Source organism: Schistocerca serialis, chromosome 5 (genome assembly GCF_023864345.2).
Source record: "Schistocerca serialis cubense isolate TAMUIC-IGC-003099 chromosome 5, iqSchSeri2.2, whole genome shotgun sequence".
Lineage (NCBI taxonomy): Eukaryota > Metazoa > Arthropoda > Insecta > Orthoptera > Acrididae > Schistocerca > Schistocerca serialis.
In genome coordinates, this window is record NC_064642.1 from 236446083 (window position 1) to 236470702 (window position 24620).

The 24620-nt window shown below is 43.4% G+C and overlaps 1 non-coding gene across 1 annotated transcript; it reads left to right on the forward strand.

Moving 5' to 3' along the window:
- The first annotated feature begins 12659 nt into the window (after positions 1-12659).
- On the forward strand, positions 12660-12734 carry Trnas-cga (transfer RNA serine (anticodon CGA)). The gene has a single exon. It is a non-coding gene; the product is annotated as a tRNA-Ser (tRNA).
- The last annotated feature ends 11886 nt before the right edge of the window (positions 12735-24620 follow it).

Below are 24620 nucleotides of genomic sequence, written 5' to 3' on the forward strand. Positions count from 1 at the left end.
GACGTCGGCACGTATACATGAACTATCGTTGTCGGTGTTGGTTTGCTGTCGATTCTGATAAGAACGACCCTGTCACTAAACTGTTCACAGAACAGCAGAGCAGCAGAAAAAAATGGTTCAAATGGCTCTGAGCACTATGGGACTCAACTTCTGAGGTCATTAGTCCCCTAGAACTTAGAACTAGTTAAACCTAACTAACCTAAGGACATCACAAACATCCATGCCCGAGGCAGGATTCGAACCTGCGACCGTAGCGGTCTTGCGGTTCCAGACTGCAGCGCCTTTAACCGCACGGCCACTTCGACCGCCAGAGCAGCAGAAAATGGTGTAACAGGAGTAGGATTCGTTATGAATAGGAAGGTAGGGCATAACGAATCCTACTCCTGTTACACCATTTTCTGCTGCTGTTGATATTACCCTGTACTCATCTGACCAGAAACCCTTGTCTTCTTTCCAATTCAATTCACTGACCCCTACTATATCTAAATTGAGCCTTTTCATTTTCCTTTTCAAATTTCTAGTTTCCCTACCACGTTCAAGCTTCTGACATTCCACGCCCCGACTCGTAGAACGTTATCCTTTCGTTGATTATTCAATCTTTTTCTCATGGTAACCTCCCCCTTGGCATTCCCCTCCCGGAGATCCGAATGGGGGACTATTCCGGAAACTTTTGCCAATGTAGAGATCATCTTGACACTTCTTCAATTACATGCCACATGTCCTGTGGATACCAATTACGTGTCTTTAATGCAGTGGTTTCCATTGCCTTCTGCATCCTCATACCGTTGATCATTGCTGATTCTTCCGCCTTTAGGGGCAGTTTCCCACCACTGGGACAAGAGAGTGCCCTCTTTGACAAGGCCGTTAGCAGAATGGGGTGACTTCTAACTGAAAAGTTCACAGTAATACACTCTCTGCCCTACCTTCCTATTCATAACGAATCCTACTCCCGCTATACCATTTTCTGCTGCTGTTGATATTACCCCATACTCGTCTGACCAGAAATCCTTGTCTTCTTTCCATTTCATTTCACTGACTACCGCTTTATCTAGATTGAGCCTTCACACTTCTCTTTTTAGATTTTCTAGTTTCCCTAGCACGTTCAGTCTTCTGACAGGCTGCCTCGTAGCAGAGGGGAAATATACTCCGCGCCAGCACCGCCGCCGGTTGGGTGCCGGCCGGGCAACAGAATATGATGAATGAGTTAGCAGATCACTTTATCTTTCAACATAGTTTTTGCTATTCTCTGGTTGATTTTAGCAAACAAAAAATTCAAGCACTGGAATCGCATGTGCGTAACAACGTTACTAGTTCAAAATGGTTCAAATGGCTCTGAGCACTATGGGACTCAACTGCTGAGGTCATTAGTCCCCTAGAACTTAGAACTATTTAAACCTAACTAACCTAAGGACATCACAAACATCCATGCCCGAGGCAGGATTCGAACCTGCGACCGTAGCGGTCTTGCGGTTCCAGACTGCAGCGCCTTTAACCGCACGGCCACTTCGGCCGGCCGTTACTGTAGTCAATAGTATTCCATGGAAGAAAGGGCAGAAAAGCCCCTAAAATCTGTAGAGGGCCTACCACCATGTACAGAATTGGACAGTCACCAAACTGTGATCTAACCATTGCAGAAAGAAAAGTCATGACGACCATAAGCAACGAACATTTCAAAACTGAGAAGACGAAATTAGCACATGTTGCATTTCTTGAAGACAATAACCTTAATGGCGAGAAAGTAGGGAAAGGCAGACTAATAGTTCTCCAAAGCAGTGAGCCTTGTTGCTGCATCTTTAATTGTACATTGCTTAGTATAACATCGACAGACCAACATTATTTAGTACAAGAGTATTTTCCCGTGATATGGTAACACACAATGCTAACGGGTTTAATACACGCATTCTTAAGTTTTCCAGAGTGGAATGACTTTAGTATCAGATTTAGGTTAGAGTAGCATATATCTTCTGCCACATTGGCAGTAAGCATATGCTTGGAGGTAGTTATTTTAGAAACAAAACACTTCTTCCTGAAGACGGAATCGAATTGTAGTTCAGAACTTCTAGGTGGTATGTGGATGGGATTAACCTGGTACAAACCCAAGTCGAACATCAGCATATGAAACTCTTCGGCTGGTTTCCCATCTATGCATTACAAATGACACATGAAAGGGAAGCAGTGGTTGGGAAGGGAGTAAGACTGGGTTGTAGCCTCTCCCCGATGTTGTTCAATCTGTATATTGAGCAAGCAGTAAAGGAAACAAAAGAAAAATTCGGAGTAGGTATTAAAATTCATGGAGAAGAAATAAAAACTTTGAGGTTCGCCAATGACATTGTAATTCTGTCAGAGACAGCAAAGGACTTGGAAGAGCAGTTGAATAGAATTGACAGTGTCTTGAAAGGAGGATATAAGATGAACATCAACAAAAGCAAGACGAGGATAATGGAATGTAGTCGAATTAAGTCGGGTGATGCTGAGGGAATTAGATTAGGAAATGAGGCACTTAAAGTAGTAAAGGAGTTTTACTATTTGGGGAGCAAAATAACTGATGATGGTCGAAGTAGAGAGGATATAAAATGTAGGCTGGCAATGGCAAGGAAAGCGTTTCTGAAGAAGAGAAATTTGTTAACATCCAGTATTGATTTAAGTGTCAGGAAGTCATTTCTGAAAGTATTCGTATGGAGTGTAGCCATGTATGGAAGTGAAACATGGACGATAAATAGTTTGGACAAGAAGAGAATAGAAGCATTCGAAATGTGGTGCTACAGAAGAATGCTGAAGATTAGATGGGTAGATCACATAATTAATGAGGAAGTAGTGAATAGGATTGGGGAGAAGAGAAGTTTGTGGCACAACTTGACCAAAAGAAGGGATCGGTTGGTAGGACATGTTCTGAGGCATCAAGGGATCACCAATTTAGTATTGGAGGGCAGCGTGGAGGATAAAAATCGTAGAGGGAGACCAAGAGATGAATACACTAAGCAGATTCAGAAGGATGTAGGTTGCAGTAGGTACTGGGAGATGAAAAAGCTTGCACAGGATAGAGTAGCATGGAGAGCTGCATCAAACCAGTCTCAGGACTGAAGACCACAACAACAACAACAATGCTGTTTAAGGATTTCATCTAGCATTATCTCGGAACCTGATCACATTGCAGCATTACCATTCCGTTAGATAGAAAGCTATCTCGAACCCCAGCACCTGTGCATCAGTATCACAAAGGGGAAAAAATAAACCGCCCCCTTTGTAGCATCTACCACAGGAGTTGCACTGACTAAACAACTGCTTTACATTGGATCTTCTATTAATCCAATCTGAAAAGTGTATCAGACTGATAAGCAATATTCGAAAAATCGGTCGTATAAGTGTTCTGTAACCCGCTTCTTTTGTGAATGTGTTACATTTCCTTTATGTTACTGTTGCTGTTGCCACCGATAGCGTAATTGTACAGTACAGGATTTCTTCTCGTACGTATGCCCAGTATGTTTTATTTATTCACGTCCAGTCCCTGCACCAATTGGCGATCCTCTTCAGATCTTTGTACACAGTATAGTCGATTTAGATAGCAGTTTCTTTAAATTTACCCAACAGCGTTTCGGGAGAAATATGTCGTCCTTTCTCCGAGCTTTCCTGTTACAGTTTTTCGAATGGAGTATACCAGCTTCATAGATCTTCCAACACTATTGAATAGATCATTTATATTGATGCGGCTGCTTCACAGCGTCACGTATTATCTACTTACTGACTTGTACATTGTTAAGGTTAAGGCTATTGGAGGCCAAAGAGGCATTCCAAGATAGGAAATCAGAGACACAATTCAGAGAGAACGCAAAAGTGTTAATGTTTAGATTGCCAGAGGTAAACAGTAGCGGTGCAAGCCTGTCAACGTCAGCTGTTCCAGTGTAGGAGCTTCACTTCAGAGAAATAACTGTTAACTTCATACGCCGGCCAGAAACTGTTGAAAGGTGTCGCATCAGAAGATGGTCTCAAACAGACACATCTTAGCGTAGGCAACAATCTTGATACTTGCTTCTGAGAACAGCAACATTCCTGGATTCGTACAGATTAGAGTGAGCTGGAAAATGAGTAGAGGTGCTCGGATAGCGGTCCCCACTCACGAGAGTCCTCACAGTGGGGCAAAATGATGTAGAACAGTGTTGTTGCTAGCCATAATAAGATGGGCAGTGACGTTTAGCTTTCAGCTAAATGGTATTGCTAAGAAACTCGGAGTTCGTTAGTGTAAAAGCCAGGAGCATCACTATCTACGTAGCAGAAGGAGGTGTATAGGTACATAAGGAAAATCGCAAACAAGCTATGACAAAAATTTAAAACCAATGATAATAATTATTAGCGCGGCCGCTGTAAGCGTCGATAAAGATATATTTTGCTACGCCGGAAGGCGAATAACAAATGATAAGAAAAACTGCTTTCAATTTTTTTGTCAATCATTAGAGTGTAACTGCCTTTAGTTCTTGAGTGGAAAAGACGTATTTTTTGTAAGATGTGTGTAGTAGCCATTTCATTCATTCATTTCATTGTTGCCCTTATGGACAGTGTTTGAACTCGAAAATCACATGATGACACAATTTTCACTTCTTTCCTTTCTTCCTCTTCTCTTCCCAAAATCTCTTCATCCTTTGGCTGTGCTCCTGTTTCCTTTGCTCTGTCCATAATGTTCCTTTCTTCTTTCTCTCCTTTACAATAAATTTTGCACTCCTAACTTTGTTTCTGAAGTATTTCCTGTCTCCTATCATTTGCCTGTTGATCCCTATCTGCCTTAAGTCTTCGTCTATTTCATGATACCAATTTGTTTTCTTGCTTGAGCTGTTTACTACATCAAAAATTTTCTTTGTAAGTCGGTTGTTGTCCATTCTCTGTATGTGCCCATAGAAAGTTAATCTGCGTTTTCTGATCGCGTCTGTTAGTCTGTCAGTGTGCTGGTACAGCTCTTTGGTAGGTCGCTTCATCCATATGCCATCTCTGTGAATTGGTCCAAATATATTTCTGAGAATTTTGCGTTCTATTTTTTCTGTGTCTAAATGCCTGATGCTCCAATTGTGGTTGTTTCTGACGCGTACAATGCTTCTGGTAATACAACTGTTTTGTAGTGCCTAAGTTTGGCCTGCCTCGATATGCTTTTCTTATTATAATGTGACCATGTGAGTTTGTATGCCTTCTGGAGTTTCTTCGTTCGTTCCATGTTAGCCGCCTTGTTTGATCCTCCCATTTGTATGTACTCCCCTAAATACTTAAATTTTTCGACTCTTTCTACGGATCCATATACCGTATGCATGGTGTGTACATTGTTGGTCTGTCGTTCCATATATTGTGTCTTCTCGTAAGATACCTGCAGACCTGTTTTGGCAGCTATTTCACGCAAGCATTCCAGTGCTTCCTTTGCCTCCTGTGTATTATTGCTGAGTATGGCTATATCATCTGCAAATGCCAGACATTTTATGATTGTTTTGGTTTCACGTGTTCTTCCCAGCTGTATTCCTTTAACTTGTTCCTCCCACTGCTTGATAATTTTGTCTAACACCATGTTGAACAGGATTGGTGAGAGCCCGTCTCCTTGTCGGACACCTGTGTGTATGTGGAAGGGTTCCGAAATTTCTCCCATGAACTTAATCTTGGAGGTAGTGTCTGTAAGCGTCTGTTGTATAAGTGCCCTGGTTTTTCTGTCGATACCATATTCTTCCAGTACGTCAAAGAGTGTCTGTCTGTCTATGGAATCATATGCTTTTTTAAAGTCCACAAAGGTAACTACAGTGTTTCTTGCCTGTCTGACTTTCAAAAGTGTTCTCAAGTTCCAGATCTGTTCGATGCATGATCTCCCTTTTCTGAAGCCTGCCTGGTATTCCCCAATTTGCAGATCTGCTTGTGGTTCTAGTCTGTTTAATAGCACCTTAGAGAAAATTTTGTATGTAACTGGTACTAGCGAAATGCCTCTGTAATTGTTTGGATCTGACTTATCACCCTTTTTATGTAACGGATGGATCAATGCACATTTCCATTCCTCTGGCACTTTCTCTGTGATCCAAATTTCGGAGATAATCTTATGGATTTTTTTGGTGATGTTTTCATCTTGGAGTTTCCAGATCTCGGCGATAATACCATCTTCTCCGGCAGCTCTGTTATTTTTCATTTGTTTTATGATTTCCTCTATCTCTTCTATTGTGGGTGGATCAGAATCGGCATTAGATGTGGTCTTTTGGAATGTTAATTTTCCTGTAGGTTTTTTGCAATTAAGAAGTTTATCAAAGTAATGTTTGAGAATTTTACAGTTTTCTTTTGTGTTTGTTTCCAGGGATCCATCTGTTCTTCGGAAGCAGAGGCTAGGGGGTTGATAGCCCTTAATATTTTCTTTGAAAGTTCTGTAAAAATTTCTTGTGTTATTTCTTTTGAAATCTTCCTCAATTTCTTTTAGTCTGTTATTGTCATATGCTCGTTTTTCCCTTCTGATTTCCTTCGATGCTAGTTTCTGAACTTCGTGAAATTCTTTCCATGTTTCTGAATTTCTGTAGCTACTGAACTTGTCCCATGCTTGCTTTCTTCTCTCAATGGCTTTATCACATTTTGCGTTCCACCACCTATGTTTGCGTTTTCTAGGTGGTTGTCCCCAGCACATAGTCTTCTGAACCGCCTTCGCCAGATCTGTCCATGTGTCTATTGAGTGCCTATTAATTTCTTCAACTATTTTATCCCTGTTTATCTTCAAGTATTCCGGATCAGGTTTGACTATTTTGTTTTGCGCTGTCTGTTTCAGTCTTGGGATTGGCCTAATCTTAACTTGTAGCAAATAATGATCAGACTCGAAGACTCCTTTACGTGTTCTGACATTTAGAATTTCCCGCGAATTTTTCTTGGATATGGCCACATGATCAATCTGAAATTCTCCCCACACTGTGTTGGGTGCTTTCCATGTTGTAAGTTTTCGTCTTGGTTTTTGAAATTGTGTTGACATGATTTTGAGGTTAAAGTTTTGACAATATTTTATGAGGTGTTCCCCATTTCTGTTCGTGCGAATATGTGCTGAGTACGGGCCTGTTATTTCTCTGAATTTTCTCTCCTTACCAAGCTGCGCATTGAAATCACCCATTACAATTTTCACATGTCTTTCTGGTACGTTGTTAGTTACTTCCTCCATGTCTTCCCAGAAGTCTTCAATTTCTTGTGGCTTCTTTCTGTTATGGTCATTTGTAGGTGCATGTGCGTTGATAATTGTGTATGCTTTATTACCTGATTTGAAGGACAGTGTCGAGATACGTTCTGATATTGAATTGAAGTCTATGATGTTATCCATGACTGATTTGTGTACTGCAAACCCTGTACCAAACAATAATGGTGTTCCTCTTCTGACAGCAGGTTTACCTTTGTAAATTCTGTAATGTTCTGTGTCGAAATGGTTTTCATCTACGAAGCGCGTCTCTTGGATGGCAAGAATTTTGATGTGAAATTTGTGTTTCTGAATAATAATTATTATTGGAAGAAAACGAAGAAGCTATTCAGTTATCTTCCACGTAATACGTAAATGTCATGTCACGAGTGCAGCCTGTATATATATATATATATATATATATATATATATATATATATATATATATATATATATATGGAATAAGTCCGATAAACGAAAATTACATTACCTACACGGTCAAGAAGAATAAGTTTTGCGGTGCCGGACAAAGAAGCACCTAACAGGAGTGTGTAGATCCCTACTACTTGGAAGTAAGTTAAAACGGACTCAAAGAAGAGAAACTATAAAAATCCAAAATTTGAGCATTAATTGAAAATAATTGATTTCTATTAATCTCTATATTTATTTATGTACCCTTTACATATATATTTGCACAGAGGGAAAGGAACTGAACGTGGGGTCGCTCGTCGCTAGTCCCGGGTAAGCTCAGACAAGTCTATTTTTCTCACTTGCAATGCTGCTCTCAGTATTTCTACTTTACATTGCTACTAGTGACTGCTACTTCAAACACTGACTTCTGTTGTGCAGCCAGTAGCAACCTTTGCTTTTGTAGTGCTTAGAATTAGCCTCCAATGTATTAGTTAGACTGAAGGAAGTAAATAAGTTTATTCAGACCCTTGAATCTCCTGAGTCTCCTGCAAGCATCCTATGGCGTCCGAAAATCCACACTTCTCTTAGGTGCCCTGCGACAGTATTTGGCGCTGATCGAAGCAGTCAAACTGCTATTACTAGAGGTCTGTCTTTTTGCATTTGCTCCTAGGCACTCGCGAATGCACACTTACCTGTAACCCCCATTTTCCCTTTACATATGCTAGGACTCGACATAAGTAAATAATTTCTGGTACTAGGTATAGGGTTCCTTAATTATTTTTTAGACAAACAGGCACTTTGCACCTATCAGGCCCTCGTCCTGACTTGGCTGACAGCTTTGAGACTTTTATAAGAAGCAGCACTTACACTCCAGTGAGAACATATGGAGTGAGAAGAGAAGAAGAAACAAGTAGACATCCGGAGATTGGCATCGGACGACAGAAGACGTGGCCAGGTTAGCCTGCCTTCGAGACCGACGATAATGCAGGGGAACGCAGAAAAGGCCGAACGGAGCAGAAATGGTGGTCCTGAGAGGACCATCAGGGCAACAACCAGCAGCATCAGCGCGGTCCAGAAGCGAAGGCCTTAACAGTGGCCAGGTAGGCAGCAAGCAGTGGGCAACGGCCCAACACACATAGCTGAAAGAAGTGTGACACGGTATGCATCACACAGTCGTGCCATGCCTAGCTCAGCACAGCCCAGCACAGCTCATTCAGCGACGGTGTTATCTCACCTTACCTCTGAATAACTTGCCAGCAAATAAAGTAAGTCATGTTCTCGCCTATCAACACAGTTGCCGATAGTGGAGCAGTATCTAACATTACCATTAATGATGCCATTAAACTCATTCCCCAGGCTTTCGATGGTACGAAATCTGCATTAAATGAATGTATAAATAAAGAGGACCGTTTTTGAACTATTGCGAGGTGCCGGGGCTAGCAGTGTATTTAACACTAAATTCTTCTAGAATCTTCATATGGAAATGATGCTCTAAGCCCCCCCCCCCCCTTTTCTAACTCCGACTTTTGCTGTTGCACATAGATTAAGAAGAAACGCGAACTGACTGTAATCGACCCTGCAAGTGGAGTAGAAAAAAGTTTGGCACCTACAATAATTAAATTTGATAGAAATTAATTAGATAAAGGAAAGTTTCATTAACGTAGTGAGAAATGAAAGGGTTGCTCTACCGATTAACAGAATGAAAAGTCTGTCCAAAATAACAATTTGATTTATTATGACTAAATTCAAAATAGTAAACAAAAAACATGAAACATTTACAATACATCAAAATTGGATACTCAAATAAATGCTGTGAAGGTGAGGTTGTCCATAAACTAGATTGTGACATTTATGCCCAAGTGGTACGTGGAGCCAATTCCTTGCAACTCAAATCTTAAGACATACACCGAGCCAACCCAACATTAATTGCTGATACAGTAGTGAGAACTCAGGCAATGAACATCCAAGACAGAACCTCGTAAGAAAAGACGGGAACAGGCGCGCTCTGCTGAGCTCTGATTATCACAGAGCAAATTCCCTAATCTGCCGGTGCTGCGGACATACATTACCAAGCTGTCTTCTTAACTGAAAGGACACGATCTGGCGTACCAGAAGCGATGGCTGGTTGCTTCGACGTCCCATCGTGCTGATGATAATGTCGCGAATATAGCCCGAAACAAATTGTCCTGGTCTGGTTGTTCCAGACTAAAGACTTCCTATCAATACAAATGCGCCTCTGACGGAGACGAAGAAGGCTCGCCACACAATCACTGACGGTACAGTGATTGATTTTAACAAGCGAAGTCACACAGTAACTCAGATACAGTAAACTTTAGCCAAAACTGCTCAAGGCGGACAACTGAGGCCGCTTGTGCACAGAACGCTCAATTGCCAACTGTACTCGGAAAGTTACATTGAAGTCAAAACTTCAGCAACTTCGTCAAACAGTTACAATTAAATGAAAGTATATTAGACAGCCAACGGAAGGCAGAGTGTCCAGAGCAGCGAGAGCTCAGTCTTGTAACCTACCTCGACTAAAAGGCGAGAGACGACTACCTCAAGAGCACCCGTACAAACCGAACACAGAACATTCGCGCCCCCACGACAGTGGTCGTGGTTAAAACGTTCCAATCAGCAACCCGAAAAACCGGCGGAAAATTCCACTCTATTGCCGAAGCACTACCATTCCACCAATGGGGATTCTTGGCGCCAATTTCTGCTCCGATTTTGCTACGTCACGGAGCTATGCCCTGAGCAAGCAAATCACAGTTACGATTTTGCAGAAAACGCGGGAATTTGCCCGCTATGACTGCCTGGGAACACAAGTCATTCACACGCCTCGCTGGCAGCCCGCCAGAAAGTGTTTTCACTAAGTTTCTGCGAAGTAACGGAATCTCTAGCCCAGCCGCTCCTTCAGGCCCCTGTGGGCGTGTCGCTCCCGCTCTTATGACAATGTCGGCGTCTGGAAAGCATCCACTCGACTCCCTCACACCCGTCGGCTTAACCCTTTCAAGCTCAGCAGGACCCACCTGTCACTGGACCACCCGGATGACGAGAGACGCTGTGTGGGAAGTCTGCGTGTGAAGGAATAGCAACTTTTCACCGCATACAATTAGTGAGGAAAATCGAATTACTCAGAGTAAGATAGAAATATGAGAGGGGGCTCATCGCACCTCTCACTATTTCATGAAGCGGATCAACCCATACTATTAAAATTTGTAAAGCCGGTTTTCAGAGTCCTGCACAGGTTAAATGCTCATGCATGAATTATCCTCTACATGGGAAGAGCTAAGAAATATTTTCAGTCAATAAAATTCTTATGCGTTTGGGACTTCATTGTCGACTGCAAAATTGCGATGTTTCGGCGACTATTGCAAGACACCTTCCTCAGGCTGTCTTGCTAACTACTGAACGGGGGCTGGTTTGTTTACTTATATATTATGGAGGAGGACTATCGTCGAATATGAGGGTGAGGAGGAAGGATGTTAGGTGTTCTTTTATTGGTCTTTGCATTTCGCGTTGTCATTGGTGGAAATGTTTTCCATTGCAGTTACGTTTATTGCTTGTCATTGATGGAAATCGACGAATAGGAAATTGAGCGGTGACTGCAGCGGAGCGTTGTTTACTATCTGCCTGGTATCGGCTAGGGCGCGTCAGCGCTCTGTGTACCCTCCGCCGCTGTGGCCTGCCGCGCGCCTGTTGCTTTGCGAGAGCTGTCCCCTCGCAGAGCTGTCACTGGTGGCAGCCAAGACGCTGGGAGTCGGTACCCGTCTTTTCTACTCATGTTGTGGGGTCGCTTCGCTACTTCTATAGCCTCTCTGATCTTCCTCCTCAAGCTAAACGGCTGTTTCGCCGGTACGCGGGCCTCTCGAAATTCAATCTTCATCCTGCACTGTTCCCCGTGTTCTGCCACCGCCGATTAGTTGTATTGTTTGAGACGGGTATATCTCTCGTGTTCAGCTAACCGAGTGCTTATTGGACGCCCAGTCTCGCATACATACACCAGTCCACATTCGGAGCCGATTTCATAAACTCCGGCGGTATGAAACTTGACAATTGTATCTTTCGTCGAACCCCGAACGGCTTTAATTTTGTTGCTGCTACGAAAAATCGGCTTAATACCTGTCCCACGGAGAATTTTGCCCAGACGTTCAGTGAACCCTCGCACGTATGGTAGAAGGATTGTGTTCCCTGTTCGTTCCGCATTTCGCTATTACCCTCCTCCTTTGGCGCCATAGATTTATGTATCATCCTCATGTAGCCATTAGCTCCAAGAAATGGACCTGGAGTTTCTGTAGTTCAGCTTTGAGATTGTGTTCATCGTTGACCCTGTAGGCTCTTTTAGTTCAAGTTTGAAGGGCCGATTTCTTTTGCGTAGGATGGTGGTGGGAGGATGCATGCAGGTACCTGGCCCTGTTGATGGGCTTTCTATAAACTCTGTGTCCATGCTTCCCATCAGGCTTCGGTAAACTTCTACGTCAAGAAAAGGCAATACCCCGTACTTTTCTATCTCCATGGTGAAGCGAATTTTGCTGTGCTGCTGATGAAATGGTGGAAGTTCTGAAGGTCTTCTTCTCCGTGTGGCCAGATGACAAAGGTATCGTCAACATATCTGGGCGTAGTGGTGCAGACTTAAGTGCTCTTTCTTTGAACGCTTGCATAAAAATGTCTGCTGCAACAGACGATAGAGAGGAACCCGTAACTACACTGTCCGTCTGCTAACAGAAATCCCTTTTCCTCCTGAAATAGGTGGTCGTCAAACAGTGGCGCACTAGCTCGCTGATATCAGGTGCCATGCGTTTCTAAAAGATGTTCATGGTGGCCGTTACTGGTACATTCGTGAATAAAAACTTCACGTCGAAACTGACCATCAGAGTTAGCAATACACCATCAGCAGTTATCCATACACCCTGAGGAAGCCGTCTTGCAATAGTCGCCGAAACGTCGGAATTTTATAGTTGACAATGCGGTCGGTATCGTGTTGATGTATGGCTATTGTGATCAAAATGCCGAACGGGCGTGTGCTATGTATGCTGCTCGGTATCCTGGAAGAGGTACTGGCGGAATTAAGGCTGTGAGGACGGGGCGTGAGTCGTGCTTGGGTAGCTCAGTTGGTAGAGCATTTGCCCGCGAAAGGCAAAGGTCCCGAGTTCGAGTCTCGGTCCGGCACACAGTTTTAATCTGCCAGGAAGTTTCATCATCCAAGTGTCCGGACCGTTCGCCGGATAGTTACGTTATTTAAGGAAACAGGACGTGCTCAGCCACATGTGAAACGTCAACCACGACCTGCAACAAATGATGATACCCAAGTAGGTGTTTTAGCTGCTGTCGCGGCTAATCCGAACATCAGTAGCAGTCAAATTGTGCGAGAATCGGGAATCCCAAAAACGTCGGTGTAGAGAATGCTACATCAACCGTACCATATTTCTGTGCACCAGCAATTGCATGGCGACGACTTTGAACGTCGTGTACAGTTCTGCCACTGGGCACAAGAGAAATTACGGGACGATGACCGATTTTTTGCACGCGTTCTATTTAGTGACGAAGCGTCATTCAGCAGCAGCGGTAACGTAAACCGGCATAATATCCACTATTGGGCAACGGAAAATCCACGATGGCTTCGACAAGTGAAACATCAGCGACCTTGGCGGTTAATGTATGGTGTGGCATTATGGGAGGAAGGATGGCAATCTAAATGGTGCAATATATGCTGATTTCCTACGTAATGTTCTACCTATGTTACACAAGGTGTTTTAGTGCATGACAGAATGGCGATGTACTTCCAACATGATGGATGTCCGGCACATAACTTGAGTGCGGTTGAAGCGGTATTGAATAGCATATTTCATGATAGGTGGATTGGTCGTCGAAGCACCATACCATGGCCCACACGTTCACCGGATCTGACGTCCCCGGATTTCTTTCTTGGGGAAAGTTAAAGGATATTTGCTATCGTGATCCACCGACAACGCCTGACAACATGCGTCAGCGCATTATCAATGCATGTGCGAACATTACGGAAGGCGAACTACTCGCTGTTGAGAGGAATGTCGTTACACGTATTGCCAAATACATTGAGGCTGCATTGGAGTCATTTTGAGCATTTATTGCATTAATGTGGTATTAACAGGTAATCACGCTGTAACAGCATGCGTTCTCAGAAATGATACGTTCAGAAAGGTACATGTATCACATTGGAACAACCCGAAATAAAATGTTCAAACGTACCTACGTTGTGTATTTTAATTTAATAAACCTACCTGTTACCAACTGTTCGTCTAAAATTGTGAGCCATATGTTTGTGACTGTTACAGCGCCATCTATCACAAAGCGAAAAAAGTGTTCCAACTAAAACATTCATATTTCTTTATCTACTACACGAATATGTAATAAAAATGGGGGTTCATATTTTAAAAAAACGCAGTTGATATCCGTTTTACCTATGGCAGCGCCATCTAGCGGGCCAACCACAGCGTCATCTGGTTTCCCCCTTCAAGCTAGACGAGTTTTGTTCTTTGTAGTTTTTTTCGTTCGATGCTTATTTCGTGTGATATTTGACCCGGTCACTATCAATGGACCACTCTGATACGAAAAGCAAATGGACAACCATAAACACACCAGAGTGTGAACACATATAACTGCAGCTCTATTTCCAAAAGTGAGGTGAAGTGCAAGTAACAGTAATGCAAGTGCAAATGCACAACAAAGTTTCTTTCGACTTCAACCTCGTTGTGTCGGCTACTGTGCGAGTGAGCATGGACACAAACTAGCAAGGAGAGAATCTGCGGCGGGCGATGGCAGGAATCCAAAATGATCTGCAAGATTAATTGAACACTTAATTTATAAAAAGACAAGAAACACAACTTAACTTGCTTCCAAGTGCTAACACATGCAATACTTTTCGCTGTTACTACTTGCACAACGCAGACTAAGTATCAGCTTTCTATTACCTAGTACTGATACTCTCGAAGTGTGCGACCAAACTGGACCCACCAGCTTTGGGCGGTCAGTTAAATCTGTGTTCACAGGACGCACTGAACTCGATCTTCCTGGAGGTGTGGCGCTGTCCGCTCTTTCAATTGGCGTGCGGGTCAGCGCCTTCTTGATGCATTCACAGCGCTGTGCTGGTCGGTGTGCAGTCAATGCTTTAGGACTGCACAAAACTCAACTAACAAAAAAATAAAAGGCAATGGTTTGCAAAATATCTGAACAAGAGTTCGCCAACTTTATAAATGTAACGTCTCTTAGCAATAGACATATTATATGTGGTAAAAAAAACAAAAAGAGAAAAGAATAATTTAACTGGATGATTGTAATTGCGTGGACAACGATTGTGTGAGCTTTATGTAGTAAAGAGAAAGCATTATGTGTCATGTTTTGTTATTGTATAGAATTATGTACTGATTTTTTCAAAAAATAATATCTGTGTCGACGAGTACTGAAACCGCCACAGACGATACTTATTAAATATCAAACAAAGATGAGAATATGAGACTAGTATAAATAGTAATGACCGAACATTAATTTCTCTGTCGTCTTCTTGGAGTTACGTGAGTAGGAAGAGCCTGTGACGTTATATTGTACGCTTGCGTAGCATTCTTTTGTCAAGATTGAGAGAAGGACGCCATTAGACACTGATTTGTAAAGGTGTGTAATAATTTAATCTGTTTAAATGTTTTGAATAGAGTTACTTAGTGAAAACTTGTATTATGATTTCTAATAAGCTTGCCTGGTATTTTATCCCATCCCTTTAAGAATTTTCATTTATTTAAATATTATTCGTGGTGCAGAGCTGCGCTACGAACGAAAGAGCCGCTGCCGCGGCGCATTCAAACTGCATTAAACGAAACCAATCACACCGCAAAGAAGCGGGCAGGTAATAGTGAACAAAAATTATTTCTTTCAGTTTTCGGAATTGCAGAGCAGATTTTATGGTGTGTTTTACAGGTTGACGCGGGCTGCTGATAATATGTTCTTAACAGTGCAAAAAGATAATTTACCTTCATAACATAAAAGAAATCTTGCTGTGCGTAGTTCTGGTCTGGCAAACCTTATAGTAAAAACATCTTTCTCTATGATAATAGTCTCATGTTCTCGTGTTAGTCGTGGTACTTATTGGTGTCTTACTGTTAACAAAAATCCACTGCAAAATTTTGATGTTGAACAATCATTGCGTACTGTAACATCAGTATTGATTGGTAACAAAATAATTTTCATTAACCTTTTCAATAACTGTAAAGTAAGGAAGATTTGTTGAACTTAATGGCGATTTACAGTAACGAAAAAATGTTCCTTTAATAGAAAGCCAAATCCAGAATAATAAGAACATAATATATTTTGTTTTCTTGAAAATTAATGATCCAAAGAAAGTCACAGCACAGTATCACTTAAAGGTATTTCGGGGCTCTTTTCTTAGCAACATATTTTATCTCATATATTAGTTGTTACGCGAGTAATAATAAAACAAAACAAAGAGAGCCAGCGAAATAAAGAAATACTGTATTTCATTTACATCGACCAAAATCTACAAACATGTAAGCATATGTATCCACAGAATGACCACAGTACATCTACATCTACATCTACATCCATACTCCGCAAGCCACCTGACGGTGTGTGGCGGAGGGTACCCTGAGTACCACTACCTGTTCTCCCTTCTATTCCAGTCTCGTATTGTTCGTGGTAAGAAGGATTGTCGGTATGCTTCTGTGTGGGCTCTAATCTCTCTGATTTTATCCTCATGGTCTCTTCGCGAGATATACGTAGGAGGGAGCAACATACTGCTTGACTCTTCGGTGAAGGTATGTTCTCGAAACTTTAACAAAAGCCCGTACCGAGCTACTAAGCGTCTCTCCTGCAGAGTCTTCCACTGGAGTTTATCTATCATCTCCGTAACGCTTTCGCGATTACTAAATGATCCTGTAACGAAGCGCGCTGCTCTCCGTTGGATCTTCTCTATCTCTTCTATCAACCCTATCTGGTACGGATCCCACACTGCTGAGCAGTATTCAAGCAGTGGGCGAACAAGCGTACTGTAACTTACTTCGTTTGTGTTCGGATTGCATTTCCTTAGGATTCTTCCAATGAATCTCAGTCTGGCATCTGCTTTACCGACGATCAACTTTATATGATCATTCCATTTTAAATCACTCCTAATGCGTACTCCCAGATAATTTATGGAATTAACTGCTTCCAGTTGCTGACCTGCTATTTTGTAGCTAAACGATAAGGGATCTATCTTTCTATGTATTCGTAGCACATTACACTTGTCTACATTGAGATTCAATTGCCATTCCCTGCACCATGCGTCAATTCGCTGCAGATCCTCTCTCATTTCAGTACAATTTTCCATTGTTACAACCTCTCGATACACCATAGCATCATCTGCAAAAAGCCTCAGCGAATTTCCGATGTCATCCACAAGGTCATTTATGTATATTGTGAATAGCAACGGTCCTATGACACTGCCCTGCGGCACACCTGAAATCACTCTTACTTCGGAAGACTTCTCTCCATTGAGAATGACATGCTGCGTTCTGTTATCTAGGAACTCTTCAATCCAATAACACAATTGGTCTGATAGTCCGTATGCTCTTACTTTGTTCATTAAACGACTGTGAGGAACTGTATCGAACGCCTTGCGGAAGTCAAGAAACACGGCATCTACCTGTGAACCCGTGTCTATGGCCCTCTGAGTCTCGTGGACGAATAGCGCGAGCTGGGTTTCACACGACCGCCTTTTTCGAAACCCATGCTGATTCCTACAGAGTAGATTTCTAGTCTCCAGAAAAGTCATTATACTCGAACATAATACGTGTTCCAAAATTCTACAACTGATCGACGTTAGAGATATAGGTCTATAGTCCTGCACATCTGTTCGACGTCCCTTCTTGAAAACGGGGATGACCTGTGCCCTTTTCCAATCCTTTGGAACGCTACGCTCTTCTAGAGACCTACGGTACACCGCTACAAGAGGGGTGGGGGGGGGGGGGGCGGCAAGTTCCTTCGCGTACTCTGTGTAAAATCGAACTGGTATCCCATCAGGTCCAGCGGCCTTTCCTCTTTTGAGCGATTTTAATTGTTTCTCTATCCCTCTGTCGTCTATTTCTATATCTACCATTTTGTCATCTGTGCGACAATCTAGAGAAGGAACTACAGTGCAGTCTTCCTCTGTGAAACAGCTTTGGAAAAAGTCATTTAGTATTTCGGTCTTTAGTCTGTCATCCTCTGTTTCAGTACCATTTTGGTCACAGAGTGTCTGGACATTTTGTTTTGATCCACCTACCGCTTTGACATAAAACCAAAATTTCTTAGGATTTTATGCCAAGTCAGTACATAGAACTTTACTTTCGAATTCATTGAACACCTCTCGCATAGCCCTCCTCACACTACATTTCGCTTCGCGTAATTTTTGTTTGGCTCTTTTCCATCTCTTACGATCTTGCTTGGCACATACTCATCTAACGCATATTGTACGATGGTTTTGAACTTTGTCCACTGATCCTCAACACTATCTGTACTTGAGACAAAACTTTTGTGTTGAGCCGTCAGGTACTCTGTAATCTGCTTTTTGTCACGTTTGCTAAACAGAAAAATCTTCCTACCTTTTTTAATATTTCTATTTACGGCTGAAATCATCGATGCCGTAACCGCTTTATGATCGCTGATTCCCTGTTCTGCGTTAACTGTTTCAAATAGCTCGGGTCTGTTTGTCACCAGAAGGTCTAATATGTTATCGCCACGAGTCGGTTCTCTCTTTAACTGCTCAAGGTAGTTTTCAGATAAAGCACTTAAAAAAATTTCAGTGGATTCTTTGTCCCTGCCACCCGTTATGAACGTTTGAGTCTCCCAGTCTATATCCGGCAAATTAAAATCTCCACCCAGAACTATAACATGGTGGGGAAATCTACTCGAAATATTAGCCAAATTATCCTTCAGGTGCTCAGCCACGACAGCTCCTGAGCCCGGGGGCCTATAGAGACATCCAATTACCATGTCTGAGCCTGCTTTAACCGTGACCTTCACCCAAATCATTTTACATTTCGGATCTCCGTCAATTTTCTTCGATACTATTGCACTTCTTATCGCTATAAACACGTCTCCCCCTTCACTGTCCAGCCTGTCTCTGCGGTATACATTCCAATCTGAGTTTAGGATTTCATTAGTGTTTACGTCTGGTTTCAGCCAACTTTCTGTCCCTAGTACTACACTCCTGGAAATTGAAATAAGAACACCGTGAATTCATTGTCCCAGGAAGGGGAAACTTTATTGACACATTCCTGGGGTCAGATACATCACATGCTCACACTGACAGAACCACAGGCACATAGACACAGGCAACAGAGCATGCACAATGTCGGCACTAGTACAGTGTATATCCACCTTTCGCAGCAATGCAGGCTGCTATTCTCCCATGGAGACGATCGTAGAGATGCTGGATGTAGTCCTGTGGAACGGCTTGCCATGCCATTTCCACCTGGCGCCTCAGTTGGACCAGCGTTCGTGCTGGACGTGCAGACCGCGTGAGACGACGCTTCATCCAGTCCCAAACATGCTCAATGGGGGACAGATCCGGAGATCTTGCTGGCCAGGGTAGTTGACTTACACCTTCTAGAGCACGTTGGGTGGCACGGGATACATGCGGACGTGCATTGTCCTGTTGGAACAGCAAGTTCCCTTGCCGGTCTAGGAATGGTAGAACGATGGGTTCGATGACGGTTTGGATGTACCGTGCACTATTCAGTGTCCCCTCGACGATCACCAGTGGTGTACGGCCAGTGTAGGAGATCGCTCCCCACACCATGATGCCGGGTGTTGGCCCTGCCGGCCGAAGTGGCCGTGCGGTTAAAGGCGCTGCAGTCTGGAGCCGCAAGACCGCTACGGTCACAGGTTCGAATCCTGCTTCGGGCATGGATGTTTGTGATGTCCTTAGGTTAGTTAGGTTTAACTAGTTCTAAGTTCTAGGGGACTAATGACCTCAGCAGTTGAGTCCCATAGTGCTCAGAGCCATTTGAACCATTTTTTTTGTTGGCCCTGTGTGCCTCGGTCGTATGCAGTCCTGATTGTGGCGCTCACCTGCACGGCGCCAAACACGCATACGACCATCATTGGCACCAAGGCAGAAGCGACTCTCATCGCTGAAGACGACACGTCTCCATTCGTCCCTCCATTCACGCCTGTCGCGACACCACTGGAGGCGGGCTGCACGATGTTGGGGCGTGAGCGGAAGACGGCCTAACGGTGTGCGGGACCGTAGCCCAGCTTCATGGAGACGGTTGCGAATGGTCCTCGCCGATACCCCAGGAGCAACAGTGTCCCTAATTTGCTGGGAAGTGGCGGTGCGATCCCCTACGGCACTGCGTAGGATCCTACGGTCTTAGCGTGCATCCGTGCGTCGCTGCGGTCCGGTCCCAGGTCGACGGGCACGTGCACCTTCCGCCCACCACTGGCGACAACATCGATGTACTGTGGAGACCTCACGCCCCACGTGTTGAGCAATTCGGTGGTACGTCCACCCGGCCTCCCGCATGCCAATTATGCGCCCTCGCTCAAAGTCCGTCAGCTGCACATACGGTTCACGTCCACGCTGTCGCGGCATGCTACCAGTGTTAAAGACTGCGATGGAGCTCCGTATGCCACGGCAAACTGGCTGACACTGACGGCGGCGGTGCACAAATGCTGCGCAGCTAGCGCCATTAGATGGCCAACACCGCGGTTCCTGGTGTGTCCGCTGTGCCGTGCGTGTGATCATTGCTTGTACAGCCCTCTCGCAGTGTCCGGAGTAAGTATGGTGGGTCTGACACACCGGTGTCAATGTGTTCTTTTTTCCATTTCCAGGAGTGTATATGGGCGTTGTGACCGTTTATTAATGAGAGCAGTTCTGGGACCTTTCTATAGACGCTCCTGCAGTTTACTATTAGCACATTAATATTGCTATTCCCTGTTGCATTTTGCCTACTCCTACCCTGCCGCGTCTCAGGAGGCGTCTTGTCGGGCCTAGGGAGGGAATTCTCTAACCTAAAAAACCCCCATGTGCACTCCACACGTACTCCGCTACCCTTGTAGCCGCTTCCGGCTTGTAGTGCACGCCTGACCTATTCAGGAGGACCCTACATTTCTCCACCCGATAGCGGAGGTCGAGAAATTTGCACCCCAGATCTCCGCAGAATCGTCTGAGCCTCTGGTTTAAGCCTTACACTCGGCTCAAAACCAGAGGACCGCGATCGGTTCTGGGAACGATACTACAAATAGTTAGCTCTGATTCCACCCCGCGAGCGAGGCTTTCCGGCTTCACCAATTCCGCCAGCCGCCTGTACGAACTGAGGATGACCTCTGAACCCAGAGGGCAGGAGTCATTGGTGCCGACATGAGCAAAAATTTGCAGTCGGGTGCACCCAGTGCTCTCTATCGCCGCCGGTAGGGCCTCCTCCACATCTCGGATGAGACCCCCGGCAAGCAGACAGAGTGAACACTGGCCTTCTTCCCCGACCTTTCCGCCATTTCCCTAAAGGGGCTCCATCACCCGCCTAACGTTGGAGCTCCCAGTAACTAATAAACCCCTCCCCCCGTGTGCCTGCTCGGACCTTGCTGAAGGAGCGGCCACATGTGCACTCACAGGCAGAGCGGGCGATGCCACACAGCCAGCTTCCACATTTACCCTCCGCCTCGTGCGCCGCGAACGCCGCTGAACCCGCCACTCCCCTTGTGGAGAGAGTGGCCCATCCGCGCCCAGTACCCGCGAAGATGTCTCGACAGAAGGGACAGTGGGTGAAGCATGTAACACCTGGGGTGTACCTTGCGACGCACCAGACTCCCCACTGCCGCTACACTCCGAGGCAGCAGCCTGAAGAGGGCTGACCGCGGCCATCAACACGTTCAGCTGTTCGCGAACAGTGGCCAGCTCCTCCTGCGTCCGTACACAGCAGTCACACATCCAATCCATCCTAAGGAATCAATTTACTGAAGAGAGTTAATCAAATTTTAACTAGACTGCTAATTCACTAAAGGCGGTTGATTATTGACTAAACTGTGATTGCTAGCCACTTCTTGTAGAAAACAATGAAATTAGCACTACCTGTCTCTGGATTGTATTGAAACAAACACTAGCACTACTGGCACTATGGTTGACTAAAGGAACTCTCTCTGACTGTATTCAAAACAAACACGAAATCTATGGAACACTATTAATAGCACTCGACAATTAAAGCTTCCTAAAAGCAAAAACACACGGATAAGAAGTGACAAGTAAGAAAAATACAGTTAATACTTAAATTAAGGTAGCTCGCTGCACAGCAGACGTGAAGCAGATGGCGGTTAGGACGACTCTTTTGTTTGTAAGTACAAGCGAAAAGTGTCTAGTGTAAAATTTTCCTTAGTTAAATGCAGTACACTTAAGACAACGAAACCAATAATATTTGATTTTAACAAATGGTTCAAATGGGTCTGAGCACTATGGGACTCAACATCTGAGGTCATCAGTCCCCTTGAACTTAGAACTACTTAAACCTAACTAACCTAAGGACAGCACACACATCCATGCCCAAGGCAGGATTCGAACCTGCGACCTTAGCGGTCGCGCGGTTCCACACTGAAACGCCTAGAACCGCTCGGCCACAGCGGCCGGCTTTGATTTTAACAGCTGGTGCAGAAGATAGCCATGCAAACAAACAAAAGAATATTAATATGACTGTTGATGAAACGCATTTAATTTAATAATTTCAAATTATGTTATCCTACCATTTTTTGCATTATTAAATCCAGGAAGTATCCAACAAAACGATCAACGATTTAGGAAAAATATAAACTATTCGCAAAAGATAATTTGTTCATAATTATATCGATAATATTAGGTTGACACTGAAAACTGTCTGGTTTGGTGCTGCAGGTGTAAACTGTGTCCCTGGAAAGCGAATGGTCGCAGGATTGAACCCCTTTTGGACGACGGACTTTTCAGTCTGGTTTTTCGGCTAGGCTTCACACCTCCATGATATAAGAAGTCGCCAGAGTCGACACATAATTCGGATTCCACGTTAAACTGCAGGTGCTGAAATGGCGTCCAGCTGATAGATTTGTACCAGCCATTAATCCACACAAAACTGTTATTGTTACTGAAAATTAAAAATCTGAAATAGAAAGAGATCGTTAAATCAACAATCCTGATGGATGTGCATTATTGTAATCTCTATGTATAATAGACAATGTCCTGACTGACTGTCTCACTCAGTGACTCATCATCGCCCAGCCCAAACCACTAATGAAAGAAATTTAAAATTTGGAGAGGGTGTTGACCTTATATTGTAGGAATCGTTTAAGAAGGTTTTTTTTTCGAAATTCCATTGCTAAGCGAATGAAATAGGAAATAGAAGGTTTTTTGAGAAGATGTCGCTATTAAGGTAATTTTGAAGGTAAACCTATGAAAATCGTTATTCGTTTTCTCGATCAGAATTAAGAAAATAAGTGATCCAGCATGTTTTGAAATTAACCCCTGTGAGGGTAAAATAATGGAAGAAAGTTTTTGTGAAAATAAAACATTATTAAAGAACTACTAAAGTATTTTTAAAGCTAGATTTATAAAAATCGGTATTTAAATTCAGCATTTTTGGAGATTCATCCAAAGAGAGGTTAAAATAGGGGATGAAAATTTTTAAGAAAATATCTCGTCAGTTTAAAAAATTTAAAGGTATATTTATGAAAATTGGTATTTTACTTCTCTGTTAGATATAAGGAAATAAGTGTTAGACGATGAAGTTTCTATGGAAATACCACCGCAAGAACGCAAAATGCGTGTTTAACAAAACCTTTGGACCGCAGGTAACAGAATCCTATTTTGGACTGAAGTAAATACGGAAGAGACCATGCTTCAATGACCTTATCAAGCGTGAGAAGTTTAGAAAGTGTTGCAATTTGTGAACAACATAAAAATCAGAGTATAGAAAAAAACAACAAAAATCTGTGTACACCGTACAGTCTACCAGGACAAAGCAGCGGACGCTAAACTAGTCATTTACAATGTGCCTTTGACTAATACGCCTCAAAAATGCACAATCAGGAAATAACCCATCTGCAGGGTATTTTGGCATAATTTACTTTTTTTGAGTGCAAACGGCTGTTCTTCACACCTAAACAAGAAAAAAAAGAGACAAAATATGGACATGTTTAAAAGTCATAAGTTTGTAGTTTTAATGTAACTTTTAACTAAAACCGATCAGAGGTCATGCACTGTCTCATCTATTTTCCTTCCATCCGTCTGTGTACTGCTGTAGTAAGACATTCACACTTAGTTCGTACCTTCTGATGTAGTGCAATAATAACATTCTTATGTGGGAATCTGATGGTGTGACAAGGAGGTAACTAAAGATGATTAATATGTCACACTACAAAGAGTAACAGAAACTGGTAAAGAAAATCGTTTTGTGATCGAGCGGTCTTGAACAGATTGCCTTCGATATGTGGAACCTCAGCTCAGTAACGGCTTCAAAGTTCGACTTCTCGAAGTTGCATTTTCGATCACATATTTGTTTTCGTGGTTCCATCACGCCACGGCTTGGCTTGCGCTTCAGATTCCGGAGGTTAGTTTTGTACGTCTGGCTTCTTTAACTTTCAGAGAGCCGCTGTCGAAATTCTCCGCACTGTGAGCTGGATTATTCGAGAGTACGATGGAAGCTGCGCGGACGCTTTAGACCTCATGAAGCAGTTGAACACTCTAGTTTATCTACAGGTCTCCACCACACAGCGGCCTCCCAGTAGCTCGGTTTACACGACAGCGCCACAACTCCCAGCCAGCCAGGAATGACTTAGAAAGGGTGACCTCCCATTCCCGCAAACCCAGGCCTTGGGCCCTCTCACATTGAAACTTTTTCTGACCTTGCAGCATTTTAATTATTAACACTACTGGTTCCAAAAACAAATCAATGTCAACAATTAATAATCGCACTTGTTTCGAACGAATGCAAATGTTATAAAAATTAATCTCTATATTTAGAAGGCCTTGTCCCGACTAACTGACACACTGACTCATCATTGTTCAGTCCAAAACGCTAAGGACAGAAATTTGAAA